We start from the raw sequence: 23,319 nt of genomic DNA on the forward strand, positions 1-23,319 counted from the left end.
TGACCCGCCATGACTCTTTAGAATTGTTGTTTTGGGTCTATTCTGTAATGAACAAATTATTTGGATGTTCTAAGATGAATGTATGATTCTCCTTTTTCTGTCCAAACATGTATGTTAGGTGTTGTGATTGTGCGACTTCATGCAAATTGTTTGGTTCGGGATTTTGTAGAGTTGATGTGCAATATCTATGTCCAAAGGGGGGGTGGTGGTACCTGGGGATGGCCCTGGGGCGGGGGGTTCTGGGGTCTTGGGGTGGTGGCGGTGGGTGTTGTTGCCCTACTGGGGCTCCAGGCTGCATGTTCATTTGCTCCAGGGCATCTGTTGATCTTCATGTGTGGCTCTGGGCTGTGCTCGCTTGTCTGGTGCAGGTTGTCGTCCGACTTTACACCAGATAAGAGCAGGTGCTAAAAACCTGCAGCTAACGCGCCTTATCGCATGTTTTGTCTTCTCATCACCGATCTGGCTGGTCATTGAGAATGTTGGGGAGTGTTGTTGTCGCTGCTTTTGGCACAGGAACACCTACTCTCCACCTTATTAGTATTAGTTGCCGTGGTCCTCTGCAGCAATGTTTTTCCTACTGCTATCGCAGATAAACTGGTGATATGGGCTGTTAGCACCAGCTTGTGAATGGGGTGATAAATTTTTGCGACTTTGGCTGCGATAAAGTGCAGATAACTCTGCGATAGATCCTTGAGCATATGCCCCTGTATGTTTAATTATCCATTGCTGTGCTAAATAGAGTAAGATTGTTCCTGTCCAGCTTTGAATGCAGATGCCCCTGCCTATTTTGCCCTGGTCATAGAGTTAAACTCTTGAGCAAATATATTTTTTCCTTTTTATCTTTTTCTGATAGAACCTTTTTTTGTTTCTGACTTAAGAGGATTCACTTGCTGACTACTGCTGCTTAAACTTCCCCAACCTCATTTGAAATATTAACTTATCTGTAGGGAATTTGCCCAAGGGGAAATTTTACTTTATTCAATTTGCATTTGGCAATCTACAAATAACTTGTCTTTGTGTTCGGTATTTTGAGTCGTCATGCTTTCATAAGGTGACTCTTGATTTATGACTATTTTGGTTGATCTGAGTTTGTAAGTTTGCTAATCCGCTAACAAACGTTTATGGTGTGCAAATATACTACTCTTTGTCATTCTTGTTGGGCAAAATATGCATCACTGTCATTGATATGCTGTTCAACTGTTGATGTCAAGCTTCAATTTGAACTAAAGAATTATCAATTCAAGTACAGCTTTGTGAGCAATTGGGTTGTTGGTTTGGGGGGCAATCAGGCGTAACTTGGAGGCAATGTGTGAAGTATTTCTGCAACAGTTAAACAGCAATAAAGTGAAAACACAACAGAAGGAAAATCCAGCACCAAATAAAAAAAATAAAGTAAAATGTAATATATTATTGAACACGAAAATGGATAAAATCCAATAATTAGAATGAGAGTATCGCAATTTTAAAGAATTCTGATAAGTATAGTACCTATAAGCACAAAGAGCCACTTGCGGTTATCTGGTCTTGCGGGACCTGGTAAAAGTCACAAGTTCAGGCCTACCGCAATGGAGCGTTGGCAGGATACAGGGACCAGGTTAGTCCCGCTGAAAGAGTTACCTTCTAATGTCCAGTGAGAGGAGTTCCACATAGTTGACGGTGATCGACGTGGCAAGAAGAGCAGGTCAGGCATCATGGTTAGGCATCATGGACTGTCGTCGATGTAGTGCAAAGATCCTGTTGGGTGTTGCAGATGGTTGTTGCTGGAGATTTGCGATGGAGGTGCTCTACTGTGAAGTGCAGATCTCTTGTTGCTGTTTGTCACTGCAGTACGAAGAGTCGTCTTCACCCGAGCTTCGCGTTGGAGTTCAGCGTGGGTGGCAAGATCTTGGCATGAACTGGCCCATTCCTGGTCATGAAGAATCTAAAACTTCAGAATCTTTTCTTTCAGGAGGAGCTCAACTGATGACACAAAAAGAGTTCAGGACATTGGAGGCTCCCTTTGGGGATAAGGAACTCACTCCAACAGAGGCCAGTAGGGCTCAGGCAGGTCCAGGCCGGTCCCGTTGCAGCAGGTCAACTGTGCAGTTGCAAGAGGTCTCTGGAGCTTGCTGTGTCCCTGTAGCTCAGAGCAGAAGGTCAGTCACTGACGCTTAGAGTCACTTAAGCCAGGGATAAAGGGTGCTTGTTCAGTCTTTCTTAATAGCAAGCAGGGCAGGCCTCAAGCAGCAGGATGGTAGGGCATCCTTTTTCTGTGGTATTCACAGGTCCAGGAGTGTACTGAAGAGTGGGACTGAGGGTTATCTGATTATACCAGGTACCCTCTTTGAAGTAGGGGAAGCTTCTGGATTTTACCCGTATAGAGGAGTCTGGAATTTCCTGCCTTCCTGGCCTGGTCCCAGTCAGTCTGGAGTCCCAATAGGCTAGTGTGAAGTCATTTGTGTGTGAGCTGAGCTGGTGTCTTTGAAGTGCAAGTGTGGTAGGTGACAGCTCTGTCCCCCATCCTGACAGAGATGGCCCACCTTGCCAACACCCAGACACTGTTAAGGAGGAATACACAAAGGTCAACAGCCAACTTCACCTAGTCATGTTACCCAGGAACAGGCTGCAGGCACCAAATGGTTAGTACAAGAAAATGACACATTTCTAAAAGTGGCATTTTCAGAATTGTGACTTAAAATACCACCTTACCATTAAAGAGGGTTTTAAATTGCAAATCCTCAGACACCAAGCATGACTTTCCTACCTGCTCCCAATCAAAAGTTATTGCCTATTAAATATAATAATGTTACCCAATATTATCCTATGGGAGAGGCAAGCTTTGCAATAGTGAAAAAACAAATCTGCAAATTTTCACTACCAGGTCATGTAAAACTTAAATGTACATGTTCAACTTTTTAAATACTAGTATCACTTAATCTATACTAATTTCCCACTAGCAGCATTTAATTTACAGGCCCTGGGTATATGTGGTACCACTTTACCAAGGACGTACAAGTCAATTAACTTTGTCAATTGGGTGTAAGACACTTTTACCAAGTTTAAACGAGAGAGCACAAAGTACTTTAGCACAAAGTCTTAAGGCCAACAATAACAAATTAAGTAGAAATAGGAGGGGTAAGGGCAAAAGTTTGAGGAAAACCCTACAGAGAGGGCCAAGTCCAAAAAGTTTGTAGTTGAATTTGCAGCAAAGATTTTGCATGGTGCAATCCTTGTCCCCGCTGCTTCAGATAGAAGCAGAGGATGATTTTCATTGATGCTCAGGGAGTTAGAATTTTCCTGAAAGACAGTTAGCATCTGCCCAGCCCAATCCAAATCCCCAAGGTTCCATGGTCCGGTTTGGAGAACTGGTGGTGTTCTGTCCTAACAGTGTGAGTATAGGAGGATTTTGCGTCTCTAATTGCGTGTTGTAGAGTGTTGCAGTGTTTGCTTTTTGCAGTATTTGCGGTTTTGATGAGTTAGTATGTTTAGCGGTGTGGTGTTCATTTGAATCCCAATAGGCTCCGTGATGAAATGAGATTTAAGATGCTTTTTCTGTATAGCGCTTGCGCCTATTAAGGGAAATGTGCTTGTTACAAGAGCTGAAGTTTATTATTGGACTTGTAGTCTAAGATCCTGGAATTAACATTGGGGACCAGATTTATCAAGGTTTTGCATCGCCCTTGCACCACGCAATGGGGGCGCAATGGTGGTGCAAAACCTATGTGAGATTTATCAAGCCATGCAAGGCCACCTTGCATGGCCCTGCATGGCTTGATAAATCGAGAGTAACGCAAGGCAGCACAGATTGCTCCCTTGCATTACTCTGTCCCAGGGGGATGTTCCATGGATGGAGCATGGGTGTTCCCACGCATCCACCAATGAAATTAACCATTAGTGGACGAGAGGTTGGGGGAAACGCAACGAGCTCTGCAAAATGGCATCCCAACGGGAATTGTGGGTGAGCACGATAAAATATTAGAAGAAGAAGAAAGATTATCATCTATCAATTTGGATGCTAGTGGAGATGAGGTTAATACTGGCATCACTCAGGAGGGGGGATTTGTGGATACTCTCTGCCCACCACCATCTAAAAAATCTAAGGCGTGTGGGAAAGCCAAGAAAGTTATAGAACCCATAGTGACACGAAAGAAAAACATGGCTCCAACACGTAAGCCAGTAACATGAGCAATGGGTGCTGCTAAGGACCCCACTAACATTGAGCATATGGGGGATAATGCATTACTTAAATGTTATACAAGCTCGATGGAGGCTGTCATCAAATCAATTTTAGACCCCCTGGTAGGGTTATTAAACAGCATTGATGTCTCGTTAAAAATATTAATTTGCTCTAGCATTTCGAAGGCAACTATAGGTTCAGAGACTCTAACAAACCCCATCTCGAATATTAATTTGGATACTTCTGAGGTAACTCCACTCTCTCAGATACCGGTTTCTGGGGTTGGAGTAGTTATCAACACTGAGACTACAATGCACCCATCCAAACAACCTGATAAAGTACGGCCGGGACTATCGACAGCAAATGTGGAACAAAGTGATATTAATCCTACTGGTAGAAATTACAACTCTCTCCCAGCTGGTGCGAATAATAGACAAAGAATACTTCACCTACCCCCGGAAGCTACCCCTTACATCATTGTTCTCAAAAACGTCCAACCTCTGCCCCACAGTAAGACAGAAGATTGGAAACAGCTGAAAAATAAAACGGTGCATTGGTTGACGAAGACCTTGGACTTGCCAGGCTGTGACGTTCTAAATGATAAAATTAATAATGTAGAACGTGTCTCATGGGTGGGGTCTAAGGCAAAAACTGAATTGGGAGACTGCATTGTTGTAAATTTTAGGGATAAAAAATGTCTGCACTGACTCACGGATAGACTCCCTTGGAGCAATAACACGGGGGGAATTTTCGAAGCCGTACCTTTCGTCTATTTTTATAGGCCGTTGCCAAATGTGGGTATTGGCCAGGCCCAATCCCATCCTAAAATATTCTCTCCATTCATGATTCCAACTTCCAACTCCTTTTCGCCCCTAGATCAGGTGGACTGACTGAATGGTCAGCCGTTGAGGGAGTCTGGTGATTCAGATTTAAATCCAGCCTTTTTGCATGTTTTAGCTGATACAGAAAGAGACAGTCACTCTGCCCCCTCAGGTATTTCCCCGACTTCTTCTAGTATTAAAATTTCAAATGCTCCGGGACATTCCAATAAGGAATGCTTATTAAACCCAACATATTATTCGAGGCCCAATTCTCCCAATCCATTTCATGATGGCATATTAGATCTTTTGCCAGCTGCTGCTGCTGCTGAGCTAGTTGGCGTTGTGAACCCTACTGTAATAACAAATATGATGACAGTAGAAAGTGGTGTAACTGACACCGGTTGTGCAGAGAATAAAGACACCCCTTATGTTAGTACAATTACTCATGGTAGCCTTTTTTGGAATGTAGCAGGTCTGTTAAACAAACTAGGCATTAATGACTGGGTGGAGTTTGTCAGCAAATTCAGCATAATTTGTTTACAGGAAACTTGGATGCGTGAACCAGCCTATATAAATGGTTTTAACTCTGTACACATATCAGCTAGACCATCTGTAGGTGGTCATGATAAAGGTGGCTTAATAACCATGATCTCCACAACATTGAATGGCAGAGTTAGGAAACTGCAGCTGGACTCCCCACACTTCCAGATTATAAATATCTCTCTGAAGAGTAACTTGACCCTTGTGGTTATTAATTTTTATCATAATAATTTTAATAGTGCAAATATTACTATTGCCCAAGAACTTGAAACTGCACTTATGAAACATATTGAGGAGATAAAAATGGACTATGCAATACTCTGGGGGGGGGGTGATTTTAATTGTAAATTGTGCTCACTGTCTAAATGCGAGGCATGCCACCATTTAACAAGGGATGTGGTGGGTGGTTATCAGTTTGAGCACAACCCTTGTGGGAACATTTTTAATTCTTTATTGTTAAAATTTTCACTTTTCTTAACTTTAGACTTTATTGAGCGCTTAAACTCTGATGTGGTAACATATGTTGGAAGAGGTCAAGGGACGCTAATTGATTTTATTATTCTGTCTGATTATTTTAACACTGAAACTGTGGTTTTTAACATTCCCAAATTCAATTTTAGCGACCATTACCCACTAACACTACAATTAGCAATCCTACCAGTTCCTCAAAATACACCAGTTAAGGTAGTCCCCATATCGTATACTAAAAATAAGGGGTTAACTCGGAAGTGGTCAACCCTGAGACTGTTCTGGAGGAGATTATAAAGAGCAACTTTGTGCAAATACTGGATTGTTTGGATGGAAATGTAAGTGCTACATCCGTGATCAAATCGTATAATGTAATAATTGAGACAACAAAGGCGCTCTTAACTAAAAATCAGTTGAAATGCTCACAGAAAAATAAAAGGTGGTTTGACAGGGAATGCTCCCAATTACATAATAAATTAATTAAGATTCTAAAAACTATACCACGAGATAGGGTGGGAATGAGACAGGCGCGCATAGATTATAAACGAGCACTGGAGAAACGTAAGAAGGAAATTAGGCAAGAGGCATGGGGCAAACTATACTTGGCATCACAAAGTAAAGATTCCAAACTTTTTGGGGAAACTGTTAATGAAGAATATTTTGGTGATACAAAAAATGGCCATATTGATGCAACAATTATGCTCGAATCGTGGGTAAAATATTTTGCCGGCCTCTATAGTAATAGCACTGAGAAACAAAGTGCTGCTTGCTCCCAATATGTGGCCTGTCCTATGGCACCCCCAAATTTAGTTGAGGTAAATAGGGCGCTCTACCAGACAGTAAAGAACAAGGCCCCCGGGCCGGACGGTATACCTGCTGACCTATTTCTAGCAAATACCCCCTTGTGGCACCCGTTATTAACGAACATATTAAGATGCTATGCAGTTCAGGGCTCCCCGGAGTCATGGAGATCAGTTACAATAGTTCCCATATTTAAAAAGGGTGATAGATCAGATCCCAAATGCTATCGACCCATTTCTTTAATTGATAGCACTTGCAAGATTATGGGACGAGTAATACTGGAGAGATTAGAGACTTGGGTCACAGAAAAAGGGAAGTTCTCCGCTGTCCAGTATGGCTTCAGGAAGGGCCTGGGCACTGTAGAACAGTGCCTTAACCTGCACCTTGTCATTGGCAAATACATCATGGCTAAGTCAGGGTCCTTATACATGGGGTTTATGGACCTGACATCTGCCTTTGATTGGGTGCAGAGGGGGAAATTGTGGGAGAAAATGCTCATTATGGGCATTGATCACTCCATCGTCTATTTATTAGCTGCAATGCATCAGGGTGTCACAGGTAGAGTACGCTATGGAGCATCTGGAGAGCTTACCCGACCCATAAAGATGGATTGTGGGATCCGACAGGGATGCGTACTTGCTCCTTTCCTTTTCTGCCTATATATAAATTACTTAGAAAGCCACATAAGAATTGGAAACATAGATGCACCAACAATAGGCCGCAGGACTTTACCAGCCCTGTTATACGCAGACGACTGCGTTCTAATGTCAAGAACCGGGGTGGGTTTACAAAGGCTTTTAATTAGTTTTAATGAATTTATGAGCGATCTTGGGTTAAAAAGAAATGTTGCCAAGTCACACATCTTGGTAGCAGGAAAAGCTCCTTCTAAGACGAAAACTTTCTACATAAAGAATGAAATATTATGTCAGGTGCCAATTTTTTCCTATTTGGGCATTCTATTTAACCAAAAAAACTCTTGGTCCCACCTAGTTAATACCAGGATTGGGGGCTTCAATAAAAATATGGAGGCCATTTTTAGATTCACAAAAAAATTAGGTTCTCGCCCCATTAAAGTAATTATTGATATTTATAAAGCGAGAATATGCGCCGTTACATTATTCGGCGCTGGAGTTTGGGGTTGCTCAAACATATCGGGTCTCCAAAGAGCTGAGAACTTAATGTTAAAACGTGTGCTGACATTACCTAAAAGCACCCCTGCCACTATGTGTCATAATGAATTAGGTGTTATACCATTATCCTTTCGCATGCAATTAGCACCATTGATGCTTTGGCGTAGCATCTGGGTAAAAGAGGAACCAGTCCTGAACCGTGACATAATTTTAGATTGTTTAAAACTGGATTATGCAAAAAAAATACTATGGCTCTCTACCTTGCAAGAACAATTGGAGAAGTTGGGATTGCAGGATTGTTTTAACAGCCCCGGAAATATATCTGCAATTCCTAAGGCCAAGCTCAAAAGTGATTTTTTTTACTCCTGAAGCATGAAAGAGATAGCCAAGAGATGGTAAAAAAAAGGGTCGTTGAGCCCGTCCTGCGCCCGTCAACGACCGGAAAGACAGGGCAGGGCCCATTCTCTAACTCCTGCCACAAGACACCCTCACCTCTGCCTGGACATTAGAACCAGAGTAAAAGGTACTGTGGGGTTACAGCAGGGGGAATCATGCAAGGCTGTCTATTGTGTTGCATGATTAATTGACTGCATAACACTTAGAAGAATGGGCAAATGGAAATCTATGGAGGAGGGGGCCCAGCAGTTGAATACAAAGAAAGGGAAAAAGATAAAAAAAAGCTATCGCCACCAGTTCAAATTGTACTCTGACCCGTATTGAAAATCTTGTCAGTGAATTTGAGGTTATTTTAGCAGACAATACACCACAACATGAGGCGATTCCCACCCCCAATACAGAAGTCGCAGGCCAACGCAGAGGGAAGGTGATTCCAGATATTTTTAAAAATAAAAAAACACCGCAATCTCTACCCATTTGCTTAGTGCATATCCAACCAGAGATTAGTCCTGTGCCTGCTGCAACTGGGTCATCGGGCTTTATAGACGATGACCTATTAATTGCAACAGACATTAATATTGATAAGGGGACTGTATCGTCAAGCCCAGGGGATATCACAATTTCATGCTGTAATAAATATGCCGTCTTGGAGGGGGAAACAGGCGACGCGGCAGATGTAATCGCGCAGGCGTCTAAGAGGGGCTCAGTTGAAAATGTAACAGCTAAATGCATAGAAAGATCTGTGGGCTGCCCAATTTGTCCTGGGTTCCACCAAGGCTATCCTGTTGAAGTTAGAGAAACTTGAACAGGATATGGTGGATATCAAGAGATTGCTGGCGACACTGTCCCAGAAAGGGAATGTAGCTCTGATAAACAAAACTCTGCGCCCTTGCAGTTCCACTCTAATACCAACGCCACTACCTCAACTACTGTCCCCCGTCCTTAGGTCTCCATCTGAGGGCGAGCGCCCAAAGATTACACCGATGAGCACCAGTCCTGCCCCAATTCATATGTTGATATTATAAGATCGCAGGGTTCAGATTTGCGAAATAAGCCTGGTCCTCCAACTGCCCCATCATCTAGTAATGGGAGGATGGAAAGAGATAGAATCACTAAGGGGAGCACAACCTATACATCTGTGTCCAACATCAAAAGAACTGCTAATAATATAGTATACATGACCGGTGTCCCGAAAATGAACAATAAGCAGGGCATTGAATCCAGGGAATCCATACATAACAAAGCCATTCATTGGCTCAGACACGTTAGGGGCTGTAGATCCATCATCAGAGAGGATTTGATAAGCGTTAAGAGATTGTCTCTATTCAGCTCCAGCAGTGACTGTATTGAAATCCACCTTAATAACCAAATTATGGCGGATAACTTGGTGAACTTGGAGTTCCGGTCCTCCCCGCCCAATCACTCTAATATCCAGATTAGGCGTCTGCCCTTATGGTTCACTGAAGGGGCAGACGATGATTCAGGCCTTAATAGAATAGACTGACTAATAGGTGGCAACGCCAGTCTTTATCAAGAGTTTGGGCCTGAGTGGAATTCTGTGGCGAATATTCCAACGGCATTGAATGCTTCCCTTATTGCTCCTAGCATGGACTCCCTAGACCAGACCACGAGTGAGGTAGGTGGGGTAGGGGAGGGTAATTCTGTTATAATCCACATTCTCTCCTGGAACATTGCAGGTCTCAAAAAGAAATTGGCCATCCCCGATTGGCATGAATTTATTAACAAACATGAGATCTGCATGTTCCAGGAGACTTGGAGCCTGGAACCCCTGTATATGTCTGGCTATTCCACCTTCTATATACCGGCTGTAACCCAAGGTATGGGCCGCCCTTCGGGGGGACTACACATCTGGGTGAAGGTAGCACTGAATCTGAATATTAAAGTCCACAACGCCAACTCAGAAGATATTCTCCACTTATCTTTTAAAGGGCCATTGAATGGTACCAGAGTTGACCTTTTCAATGTGTATGCAAGAGGAGGTCCGTCTAATCAAATTTCTGTTACAATCTCCTGTTTGGAAATGGCCCTAGCAGGTATCCCCCCACATTCTAATATTATTCTGGGAGGTGATTTAAACTGTACATATGAACCTTTAAGTGAGGAAGATCTTTTAGGGACTCATGAGGAAGACGCAAAATATTCCATCCCTGTCCTAAATCTGAGTCCCATTAAGAGGTGGACGGTGAGGGCACTGCAGATCAATGCCCTAACTATGGAATTTAATCTACGGGCACTAAATGGGAGAACTACTTCGGACCCCAATGGGGCTATGACCTTCAACAGATTAAATGGGCCCTCACGCATTGATGGCATTATCTTAGATATAAATTCATGGGGGTATCTGGTTGACATGAAGGTTAAGCAGATGCCAGATAGTGATCACAACCCACTCTGTGCAGACATTAGATGGGAAGCAAGGGAAAATACTATAAATGCTCATTTAGCTTAAAAAGCAGTGATCCCTACTAATTGCAATCAAAGGCTTAAATGGCATAAAGTGTCATGTCAAGAGGATATTTTACTTGGTATAGGTCTCCAAGTGGCCTCTAAGGCAGCAGAATTTGCTTTGCTTAATTCCACGCCCGTCGAGATGAATGGTGCAGACCTTAGGAATTCCTATGAGGAACTAATAGAACATATAGGCTCTTATTTTAAAATAATCGAATCTAAGGGTGGGACAAAACAAGTAGTTAAAAGAGGTAAACCATGGTTCACCACAGAATGTAGAGATCGGAGAAAGGGTAATTTCTTCAGCCCTACAGAAAAAAGATCCTGTAGCCGTAAGGTTGGCTAGGCAAGAATATAGAAAATCTATAGAAGCTGCCAAACGGGTTTGGGAGGAGGACCATTGGCAGGAATTAAAGAAGGCGGCCTTTTCAAAAGACTCTACTATTTTTTGGGCCTTAATAAACCAATTAACTGAAAGGGGTTCAGATCCTATCCCTAATAACATAACCGAACAGCAATGGTTTATGCATTTTTCAAATCTTTACTGCAGTGAGGTAGGGTCTGAGCAATCCTCGACTGTCCGTCCAGACCCCGAGTCAGTACCTATGCAGCCTGAATCAGTTGTTTATTTCACACTTCTAGAGGTTCAGACAGCTATTAAAAGTATAGCTCGTGGGAAGGCTGCAGGCTCGGATGGGCTGCCAGGCGATTTAATTCTTCATGACCCCATAGTATGGGCCAACCTTATCCTCCATTTGATGAATTTATTGTTAAAGGGCCATGCAGTTCCAGACTCCTGGAAGGGAGCGGAGGTGGTCGCAATTCACAAGAAGGGGACGAGAGAGGACCCTGCCAACTACAGACCAATAAGTTTAATTGATGTCATCCAAAAGGTGGTTGGCAGGGTTCTCATCTCCAGAATGGGGGCCTGGCTAGAAGAGGGGAACATCTTAACACATTTACAAGCAGGTTTTAGACAGAAAATAGGTACTATGGACCAAGTATTTAGATTTACAGCTACTTACTGGAAGACCGTTTTAATTGGTAAGGGGTCCTTGTATTTGGCCTTCATTGACCTTAAAACCGCTTTCGATCTTGTCCCCCGGGTCAAATTGTGGCAGGTATTGCACGACATGGGTCTTCCGCGATACCTCCTGGAACTAATTAAAAGATTGCATGATGGTACGTATGCGAGAATCAGATGGGGGAATGAAGGTCAGCTGACAGAGAGAATACCTGTGCAGAGGGGGGTCCGCCAGGGATGCGTGATGGTTCCCACTTTGTTCTCCCTCTTTATAAATGGGGTGGCAGACCATTTGAAGGAGGACCAAGCGGATGCCCCCGCACTGGCAGGGAAAAAAATACCTACCCTCCTCTTTGCAGACGACACTCTCCTTATGTCCAAAACCCCCTCTGGTCTCCAGAAACTTCTAGACAGGTTTAGTGCCTTTTGTAAAGATCGTGGCCTTACAATCAACACTACCAAAAGCAAATTGATGGTTTTGTCTAGAAACAAAAAATCTAAGAAAATTCACATTGCACTAAATGGCACTTTATTGGAGGAAGTTGATGCATTTGTTTGCCTAGGGGTCAGGATAAACTGTAAAATGAAGTGGGACTCTCACATTGCCAAGATGCTGTTAAACTTTAAAAGAGTGACAGGAGCAATTGCCAGAGACCATCGCTTGACCTCTAGTAAACCCATCAGCCCTGTTCTAGCAGTCTATGAGGGCAAGGCACTGTCCGCTGCAACCTATGGCTCTGAACTGTGGGGATCTGAAAGAGTCACTGATTTAGTTATAGCGGAGCATACATTTATGAGAGAACTAGTGGGTCTTCCGGTCTCTACCCCCATTAAACCATTACTTCATGACCTGGGACGCCGCTCAATTAAAGATATTGTCGGCCTCCGGCCTTTACTTTTTTGGGTTCGCCTTAGAAGGACGCCGGAGCTTAGTAACTACGCCGTAGTCCTTGACGAACTTATTAATCTGAATGGTTTTAGGGTGATTCCTTGGCTGAAAAATGTAAGGGACCTGGCGATCAACCTGGGGTTAAAAGAAGAATGGGTATCACAGCTGCCCCCGCCGAAAGACACTATCAAAAAATTGTACTGGGAGAGGAAACAAGCAAGGGACTTGGGAAATCCCAAGTGGGGTGCACTAACCGACCAATTTTTGATCTATATGCCAGTACCGAAGCTGGAACCATTCCTTGATTTTATTACTACACCAAGAGACAGATTCCTGTTTCTTAAAATGAGGTATGGCACGCTACCCCTGAATGTTTTTACTAGTAGTTGGAAAAATTTAAAGCACCATCAAGCAGCTTGTCCAGGGTGCTTTAATCCAACTGAATCACTGGGCCACTTCCTGTTTGCCTGTAGGGCGTACAGGGGGGCAAGGAAAAGATGGCTAAGCCCAGTTTGTAGAGAACTGGGGATAAGGCAGTGTTCAGTGGCCTTTCGCATCCTGACAATGGACACTACATCTCTGATGGTAATTTGTGGGGTTGCAAAATTTCTGGGGAAAGCGTGGCAAAAACGAACCAAGCTTGTTCGATTGAGTACTGGGTAGATCTTTAAAATGTGTAATTGTGCCGTTTTATGAATTAGCACTTTATTAACCAGTATCTTTTGGCCTTGATCATATTTGCCCGGGCTTGTTGTCTTCTTTATTCCTAATCATGAATTTTAAGAAAACTGACTTTTAAATGTGTTTTTTTAGTTTGCATTTGAATACTGTTTTTAGCAAATTTTATTCAATTTTATGATGTAATTGTATTACTAAATTTAATTTGATTTATGAAGCATTGTATTTACTTTTATGATACCTTGTTATCGAATAAAGTATTACAACATTCACTACTAATTAGCTCCCCACAAATTGAATCCTATCTCTCATTCTAATTTAATCAAGCAAAGATGTTTTATTTGATTAGGTTCAGAATGGGTATTGCTCATTTAGTGGTATCGTACCCACGTGATGCATATTGTGAGGCCAAATTAGAACTGTGTCCATGTAATTCAATTTCTGCACAAAGCACCTTGCACTTTATGTTTTTTTGTAAATTGTATCTTAACCCTAGATGCACTTTTTTAAAACCATTATTAAGATTTTTAAATATTAGAAAGTGTCAACCTGCACTATGTCATCTACTTCTTTTAAATAATGAATTCACCTGTCTTATGGTCTATAAGTATATCTCCGCTGCAGTTCGACTTCGTAATGTTGTCGGAAAATGAACTCTTGGGTATCATTCACATTGGTTAAAATCTTAATATGCGTATTATTGTTAAAATAATGTTTTATTTGTTCTTTTATGGCTGTCATTAAGCCGAATAAAGATTTTTGACTGACTGACTAACCATTAGTGGTAGACCTAGGAATGTGTTAAAATGCTATGCCTCCCCAGGTGAGGCGTAGCGAGGAGAAATATCTTTATTTCTGCTTTGTTTTTCTGCTTACTACTTGTGCTGCATTTTGCAGCGAACATAGAAAGAGGAAAATGACTCTCAGGATTGTTTTTGTGCTGGAAGACGTCTCTTCCTGCACAAAAACAATCCCGCCTACTACACAGGCACCTTTGCACCATGACGCAAGTGTGCCTGCATTGGCGCTAGGCAGCCCAAAGTGAGCCATCACTAGGAAAGGACTTAAAATGTTAAATACAGCGCATTCCTGCCCTTTCACTTTCTCACAGTGCAGCAAGGGGAATTGCTTTGTTGTGCTGCGTGAAGAAATTATAAATATGGGCCTGAGTATATTCATGTTGTAACTTGTCTGTTAGGTTTGTGGTATTGAACCGAGAAGCACAGCCGGGCAAACAAAAGATAGGGACATATTTATCTTCTGTTTTGTGTGTGAACTAAGCGAGATTGGTGTATGGTTAATCCTTTTGTGCATAGTCGACTGCACAAGTGAGGGTGAATTCCCACTGGCGGAGAATTCACTTCATGTGTGTGATAGCCCTAGAAGGGTGTTATCCCCAATTCCCCTTTGAATGATTGTGGTCTTTCAATTTTCTTTTAGTGACGCAGACAAGAGTTGTTTTATTTTTATCTTTGGTAATTTGCTGTTGTGAAGCATATTGTTGTTGAGTGAGAGCTGCTGCGAGGTGCTGTGAGTTACGTCATAGGCTGCCACGCTGGATTTGGTTGGTCGGTGTATGTGTCACACTGGTATTGATTGGTTGGTGGGGGTGAAGTGCTAGGATTGGTAATTACCTTAGAGAGTACCATGCTGTGAGTGGTCATTTCAGTGGTGTCGTGCAGAGATTAGGGGCTCGTTCTGTTGTTTATTGTATTGTAATTTGTTCAGAACTGTCGATTATTTCAATAGAAGTTTATTAGTTTTGTGTAGAACCATAAAAAAACAAAAGATAACTTTTTTCATTAAATTTTAAGCTGAGATTATGTTAAAATACCTGTCAGTGATGGCAAGGAGGCCTCTCCAGAGAGCATACCCACACATTACATTGCAACCAAGGTCTCGTTACGCATGTGAATTTGAATCATACAATGCAACAAGATCACAGGGAATGTAAGGGTCCTTACAGTTTCTCCCACATGGTTCTTTTAATCTGAAAAAAAAATTAGAATTTGGGGTGAATTATGTATTAGATAAAGCTCCCACCTGAACCAGTCCAATTTCAGGTTTTTAATGTATGGGAGTTTGCCATACATGTGAAAGAGAAGGAGAAAGATCTGACCTGAGCAAAGAATAAGGTCCGTAGTTGGATGCAAGCTAGACTAGATGCAGAACATCAGGTGTGGAGGGACAATGTCATTTAATGTATTAGGATGTATCCTGCAGTGACAAGAGACAAACTATGAGGAAGCAAGCATGAGAGGGGAGTGGAATTGAAGGGAAGAAAGATGAGATGTGTGATAGTGATTCTAGTGTTGACTGTTTTGATGATCTGTTAACTTCTCAACCACCTCCACATAACATTGCTCAGCAGGCCGGAGGAAATCAACAGCCCATTGTGCCCCAACAGCCTCTCAATCTAGGTGCAAGTGCCATTGTATATATGAGTTTTGTTGGGGGAGGTTTGTCCCTTGTTGTACCAATTCCACTAGCTGAAGCTCCTGTCATTGCTAATGTCATTTCTCCAACCCCATTTGCATCTACAGTTACCACAGTGTTGCACCCTTACTCCTGGTTAAGGTAGTGTTAGTCAGCGTTCTCATTCTTCTTTGGAATATGTAGTTTCTTGAGGAGGAAACTGTTGGCCAGTTGCTGGCAACCCCCCTTCTAAGCATGAATGAAATAAATTCCTGTTTCCGTAGTTAGATTGCTTTGTGACTCAGGATTATTCACTGACGATGAGTGAACCTATATTTTACAAGGGGGAAAGAACCCTGTGTTCTCTGGACCTACACAGAAGGGTTATCTAAGCACAGATAGACATTTTATTTGCTACAGAGTGATATCTGGAAATCTGATTGGTGTCCATTCCCAGTGTTGGTTTTATTGATATATCTACAGCGCTACCATTTAAGGTAGTTTTGAGGAAAACTATCCAATTTGTTTATTTCGCATATCAGTGCCTTTATTGGAGTTCATAAAGGAAAGTCACTGCACATGCGCTGGGAGAGACACTGCTCATGATCAGTGTGTGACGCCTCACGTGGCCGCTTCATACTACCTAACACTTTTGTTGCCTGTTATTTGCTGTGCCCAAGTATATAAAGTTTGGAGCAGCATCTCAACGTTTGTTATGGGCACCTATGAATGGTGAAACTGGTTATTTTTGTTATTACTGAACACTGTGGAAGTCCGTGGAAGAATATCCTTGGACCTTGAATTCCATCAAATAATAAACTGTTCATCTCGGTTATATTCCTGCACAGCAGAAATAATGGAAGGGATGGGTACACCATTAACTTACCTAAACATACCAGGAGAACCACTCATAAAATTGGAAGATTGGAAAGAGGGCTTTGCAGCATATGTAGAAGTGGTTGGAGAGGAAATATTTACTGCCTCCCATAAGCTTACCATGCTTAAACATTGTTTGGGGGCAGAGGGGTATAATCATGTGGTTAACATTTTGAAAACTAGGGTTCCACAGAAAGAGGCTGATTGGTTGAAAATATCAAGAAGTACTCAAGAGTTTAAAGAGTTATTTGTGAAAGACTTATGCAGGTTTGTCACAAGCATAGTGGTGATGAAAACCTCAATCAAGGAAATCTTAGGGGCATATCAGCAACAACCGGCGATAATTATCACTAAGCGCACTTAGCACTAGGATAATTATCGCCGGCTAGCGTGGATTTTTATTGCTGAGATAGCGTTCCATTAGCAACGCTTATCTCAAAAGCGATAAAAATCCTAGCGCTAACTGCCAAATGTGAGATTATCGCTGGAAACCCAGCGATAATCCCACGAAGTTTGGCGATAGCTTCCTGATAGGGCCTCACATACTTAGCCATGATATCCACCTTCCATAGGATATCATGGCTAAGTCATTTTCAAAGCAGGCATAAGGAAAGTAGCGATAACAGAGGTTATCGCTACTTTTCTTGTCGCTATGCTGCTTTGCGTGAGGCTTGATAATAGGAGAAATGTCGCTTAGCGACATTTCTCCTGTTATCCTGGGGAGGAACGCCCACTTTGCATCTCATTAGCGATGCAAAGATGGGCATTAGGAATTCAGGCGCTAAGGAAAGGTTTCACACAATAGCGTGACCTTGCTAATATAGCGATAACATTATCGCCGCTTTTTGGCCGAAAACGGCCGCAAATGCGGCGATAATTTTATATCGCCGCCTTGTAGATATGTCCCTTAGTTTTTTTTGTTCCAGTTCATTCTTGGGTTGCACTTGGAGATTAGTTTACATATTCAGCAGAAAGTGATTTGCTGGCAGACAGAGCCTTTAGATGAGATACTGTGACATGCAAAGTATTGCTGTGGTGATTTGGAATTGAGACAGAGGAAAATGAAAAAGGAATTCATGTTGGCTCAAATTAAGTTTACACAAATGGGATATCATAATTGCCCATACATGCCAAAACCAAGATATGGTCCTGCTTTTGGTGTTGGAATGCAGGGAGTTGAATATCCAGGTGGTGGTAAGATGATGCACAATAGGAATATGGGTAGAAGGCAAGGATGCCGGATGATGTGAATTCAGAGATGGACATAGCCATGTTAATGAAGACCACTCCATGTCACTATTGTAACAATTTGAGTAATTGGAACAGAGAATGTAGGAAGAAGACAAATGACTACAAATTGAGGGTCAAATGTCTAATATGAATGTAATTCCAACTCAGAGTATGCAAATGCAAAGACCCCAGAACCCAAACATACCCCAAGTCTCATTAATGGAGTATAATTTGAAAAATCCGAGATTTAATGTGAATCCGAACCCCAGTGTACAACAGAACCCTTTCACAATTTCTGACAATCTCCAACAGTTCCCAGTTTTTGACAGTCTTGGATTTCCAGGTTGTAATCAATCACATTGGCAGTGCCTGAGAGGGGAGGCAGATTGTGCTTGGCCCAGTCTTTAAGGTAGACAAGAGTGGGTCATAAGTAGATGGAGAGGTGAATGGACACCTGTGTCATTTTTTGATTGACAGCAGTGCTACCTGCTCTACTATAAGAACTGTGGTGGTACCAAACATACCTCTCTTAAGAAAACAAGCCCAAGTTGTAGGCATTTCAAACAGACAGAATGTCAATCATATGTCAAGTGAAGTTCCTGTGAAGACTTATCCACATCAATTTGTAGTATGTGATTCAAGGTCAGTCAATCTCTTGGGCAAGCACTTTCTGTGTAAACCAAATTGTTTGATATATTGAACAATGGATGGTGTTAGGTTTCAGACACATGGTGAAGATGCCACTTTAAACTGAGCATACAAAAGTCCGCCGCTGAATTACACTCCTAACAGTTTTGACAAGGGAAGATCTACCCCCTGAATTGAAGGGCTTCTTGAAGGAGGAAGTCTGGGATTATACTGGCAAAGATTTTGGTTTGAAGAACAGTTTTGAAACTGTCTGAATAACAATCAATCACAATGCAGAGTATCCTCGAACACCCTACTACATCTTCTCACCGGAAGCGGTGGCTGGAATTACTCCTGTAGTTGAGTCTATGCTTGAACAGGGCATTTTAATAGAGATACTAGGGAGTCCTTGCAGGTCTCCAATAATGGGCCTACAAAAACCAAACAAGAAATGGAGAATTGTACAGGGCCATAGAAAGGCAAATCATTTTGCTGTCCCATGTTGTCCTGTGGTACTGAAGCCTGCCATGATACTGTTTCAAATACACTGTGAGACTGCATGGTTCACAGTCACTGACCTGTGCCAAGCATTCTTATGCATGAGGACAATCTGTTCCTCTTTGCATTGCCATTTCAAAATTAACGTTATGGCATGGTGCTGAGTTCCAGAGAGGTATACAGAAAGCCCATCGATCTTCAATTAGATATTATAAAACAATCTGGAGACTTTACAGTTGCAGTGCAATTCAGTCCTTATCCAGTATGTCGATGACCAACACAAGAAGTATGCAGACAAGACATGATTGCACTGTTGAACCACTTGGATGAAAATGGACATAAGGAATGCCCCACCCAATTGCATTATTGTTAGAAGAGGGTCCTGCATTTAGGACACCATGTTGAGAAATGAGCTAGAAAGGTGCCTCAAGAGGTAATCTCTGCCATACTGAAAATGTACCCTCCCACAAAACAAAGGGAAGCCAGGATGTTTCTTGGAATGGTGTGCAACTGTCGTCAGTAGATGCGCAACTTTTCTCTAGCAGTGAAGCCTCTATGAAGGCTGACACATAAGGATGTGTCTGGTCCACAACCCTGGGAAAACAAAGCTTTCCTAGAGCTGAGAGGTGCCATGGCCTTAGTCTCAGAGACTGAATCCTGGTGAAGAAACATGTCAGAAAGTTTTGTCTTGGCTGTACCCTTAGCTTTAGAAATGCCTGAATATGAGAAGGATTTTGTGTTATACTGCAGTGAGCAGCATTGGTGCACTCTCTCAGTGCTCACACTAGCCCATGGTGGCTCTAAACACCCAGTCACCTATTTTTCCGCCACTCTTGACTCAGTAGCCACTGTGTTGTCAGGATACCAAAAGGCTTTGGCCGCAGTTGGTGTCAGCATTCAGCAAGGTGGGTGGATTGTAATGGGTTATCCCCCCCCCCACATTGCTATGTGGTTCTGCATTCTTTTGAAAGCCTGCTTACGTGCACTAGAAACCAACACTTGACCAATAGCAGATTAACACATTATGAGCAGGTTATCCTCACTGTAGGGAACATCACTGGGGCTGCTCCTGTCTCATTCCTGGCACATTGTTACCTTTACCTGTGATTGATGAAAATTATTATGGGATCGACAATGACTGTTTGACATCACAGAATTATGTGCCAAGACCCAACATACCTCTGGGAAAGCCTAGTGATATGTTGTTTGTGGATGGATTTTGAAAGCAGCCTATGCTGTTTGCACCTTAAAAGGTGTAGTGGATGCTTCCTGTTTGTGTAATGTAATCTCTGCAGAGATGCCTGAACTGATTGCTCTTACTGGAACCTGTTGTATCCCTTACAATTTAAGAGTCACCATATATCCTGTTAGTTCATTTGTGTTTGGTGTGGTCTATGATATTGGTCAGTTGTGGTCAAAGCGGGGCTTCATGATGTCCTCTAGGTTTCCCATCTGAAATGGAAATGATGTCATGGATCTGCTTGAGGCATTACAGTTGCCTGCTGAATTAGCCATTGTCAAATGTGCTTCACATAGGAGTAGATGTGATTTTGTGACTGCTGGCAGCTGAAGTAGTCAGGTACTGTGCTCTTCGGTCTTGCACAAATGAAATTTAATGTGCTGTCACTCCAAGCCTCTGACTGTTGACTAGTGCTGATATGTCGGAAGCAGTCAAGAGGTTGCAGGAAGAAGTTACAGAGATTGAATAGTAAGGATGTGTCAAAGCGGGGTGTGCGAAGAATCAGGAAGCGATTTGGGTTTCAAGGCAGAAGGCTGGTCCTATCAGATGCCCTGTTATCCGTTATGGCAAGAATTTTCCATGTCCCAATGCAGATAGGGAGAGATGTGAGGATGCACTTCTTTAAAACGCAGTGGCTCAATCCCCATTTCCATGTCATTTCTCAGAACCAACGTCAGCAATGTGTCTCCTGTCAACAGTTAAATGTGGGCAGGAGGATGTAGTAACCTTAAGCCATGTCTGCAGAACAGGTGGTCCTTCCAATCATATGCAGTCGGGATACTCATGTGCAATGGGCTCTGATACTTCTTAGTTGTGGTGTGTATTTTCTCATGTTAGGTAGTGGCATACCCAACTAGGAGAAATGACAGCCTTACTGTAGCCATGCTGTTTCTGAGGGAGTTGGTCTCTCAGTTTAGACTTCCAGTTTCTTTGGAGTCAGAACGCGGAACTCTTTTTAATAATGAAGTAATGCACGTGTTTTGTGTAGCCCTACAAGTGGATCAAAGACTTCATCGTAGTTACCGAGGCATCAGAAATTGTCAAACACATCAATGGAATGCTGGAGTCCCGGCTAGCCAAAGTGTGTGCCTCTACATCCCTTAAGAGGCTGGATGTTCTTCCCTTGGTGCTGATGAGTCTCCGAAGTACCCCTGATTGGAGGACAGGACTGGGAACCCATGAGGTCCTCAAGGGAGTAGCCATGATAAGACTTCCCTCTGTGCCTGCAGCTGCACTTGTGAATATTATAGATGGTATGATTCTTAATTACTGCAATGGACAGGCTAATGGGTGCATTATGTTCTCTCATCAAGGGGATACAGAGACTTTGCTTCAGAGCCAAGAAAGGTGCCATGTCTTTAGTCTTAGAGGCTGAATCCTGGTGAAGAAACATGTCAGGAAGTTTTGTCACGAGCCGCACTGACATGGCCCCCTCCATGTCATCCTAGTGACCAACACTGTTGCGAAGTGTGGTGGCCTTCCAAATTGGGTACTTGCTTTTCACACACAAATAGCGAGACAAGCCAGTGAGGAGGTGGTGACCACAACCACTAATTTACAGAGTCAAACTCCAGTGCACCGCGAAGGAGCAGAGAGTGAAGAAGAGGGTGGCAATATGCCTCAAAGCTAACCCTAGACAAGTACTAAGCCTATGGTGAATGAGCCTTGAATAGCTACAGTGAGCCTGGCTGAAGAAACTTTAAACAACAAATCAGATCTGTACGAAGGGCTAACCAGAGGGGGGCTGAGAAGAGAAAGTTAGCCAAGAAGGGTGAACGACTGGGAGTTGTTGTGTCAGAGAAGCACATCCAAGAGACTGTCAACAAAGAAACAGAGATAAGTGAGCAAAGTGACAGTGAGGATGAACAACCAGTGACCATATGGTCACAGAGAACACATGTGAACAGAGAACACATGTGCCTAGTGGAAGGTACTCACCCCCTGAATGGATATAATGAGAGTGGGATACCACAGTGAAGAGTGAGTGACTTTTTACACAAATCCAAGTGACTTGTTACCAATGAACTGAAACCTTTCTAAACTTTTCTGAAAACCTATGAGACTTCTTAGGGCCCAGTATCCTCCAGGGTTGTCAATTTGAAGAATCTTATGTATGGTTAGGAATAACCTCTAGTACAACTGTATATGTGCATTCTCTCTTTAAATTAATCCTTTCACAGTTTTGTACAGTTAGAAGACGACAATGAAAATTTCTCTTGCCTTGTTTTTTTGTGTTCCTTGAAATCTGATTCTGAAGAAACCATGGTATCTAACTCACCAAAACTACATAGAGTGCTAATCATTTTGATAGCAGTTGTTCTAGGGCTTGATTTAGAGTTTGCCAGAGGGTTTACTCCCTTACAAAGGTGATGGATATCCTTACGGCTGTATCACGATTTCCATAGGATATAATGGAATGGTAATACGGTGGATGGGATATCCGTCACATTTGTGACGGAGTAATCCCATCCACCAAACTCTAAATCAGGCCTTCAGTCGTTGTCTATTAGAGGACTTAAGGTTTCCTTTTGAGCATGCTTCCACCATAGCTAAACCTAACACAACTCAATTAGCTGACCAGAATAGCTTTAATATCAGGATTTTACATGGAGATAGTCCCCATGACAATTACACAAATCATGTACACTTTAACCTGTTGCATGAATATTCAACAGCCATGCATGCATGTGACTGCTATATTGGTGCTTGCTTGCCTGCATCCACTCTGAAGGGAGTGGCCTACCACCACTTAACTCTTACCTATTCAATTTCTTGCAGTGTAAAGCCTAGTTTTCTTTATCATCATGGTCACGTTGAATATTATTTCTCAAATTTATGCCTGGTTTTGACAAAGATTGTCGTTTCCATTGCACAGAAGAAAGGATTGACATGTAAGTTTTCAAACGCTGAGGAAGAGTTTATTGATGAGTTGAAAGACAGAATACAAGAACTTGAGCACAAAGGTGAAAGAGAACCTCAGGGTGAGTGGGAGAATATAGAATAGAGATTAAAGGAGTTCGGTAAAGTTGAGTTTGGATTGGCAAAAGGAAGGAAAACTTTG

This window comes from Triturus cristatus, chromosome 11, assembly GCF_964204655.1.
Source record: "Triturus cristatus chromosome 11, aTriCri1.1, whole genome shotgun sequence".
Taxonomy (NCBI): domain Eukaryota; kingdom Metazoa; phylum Chordata; class Amphibia; order Caudata; family Salamandridae; genus Triturus; species Triturus cristatus.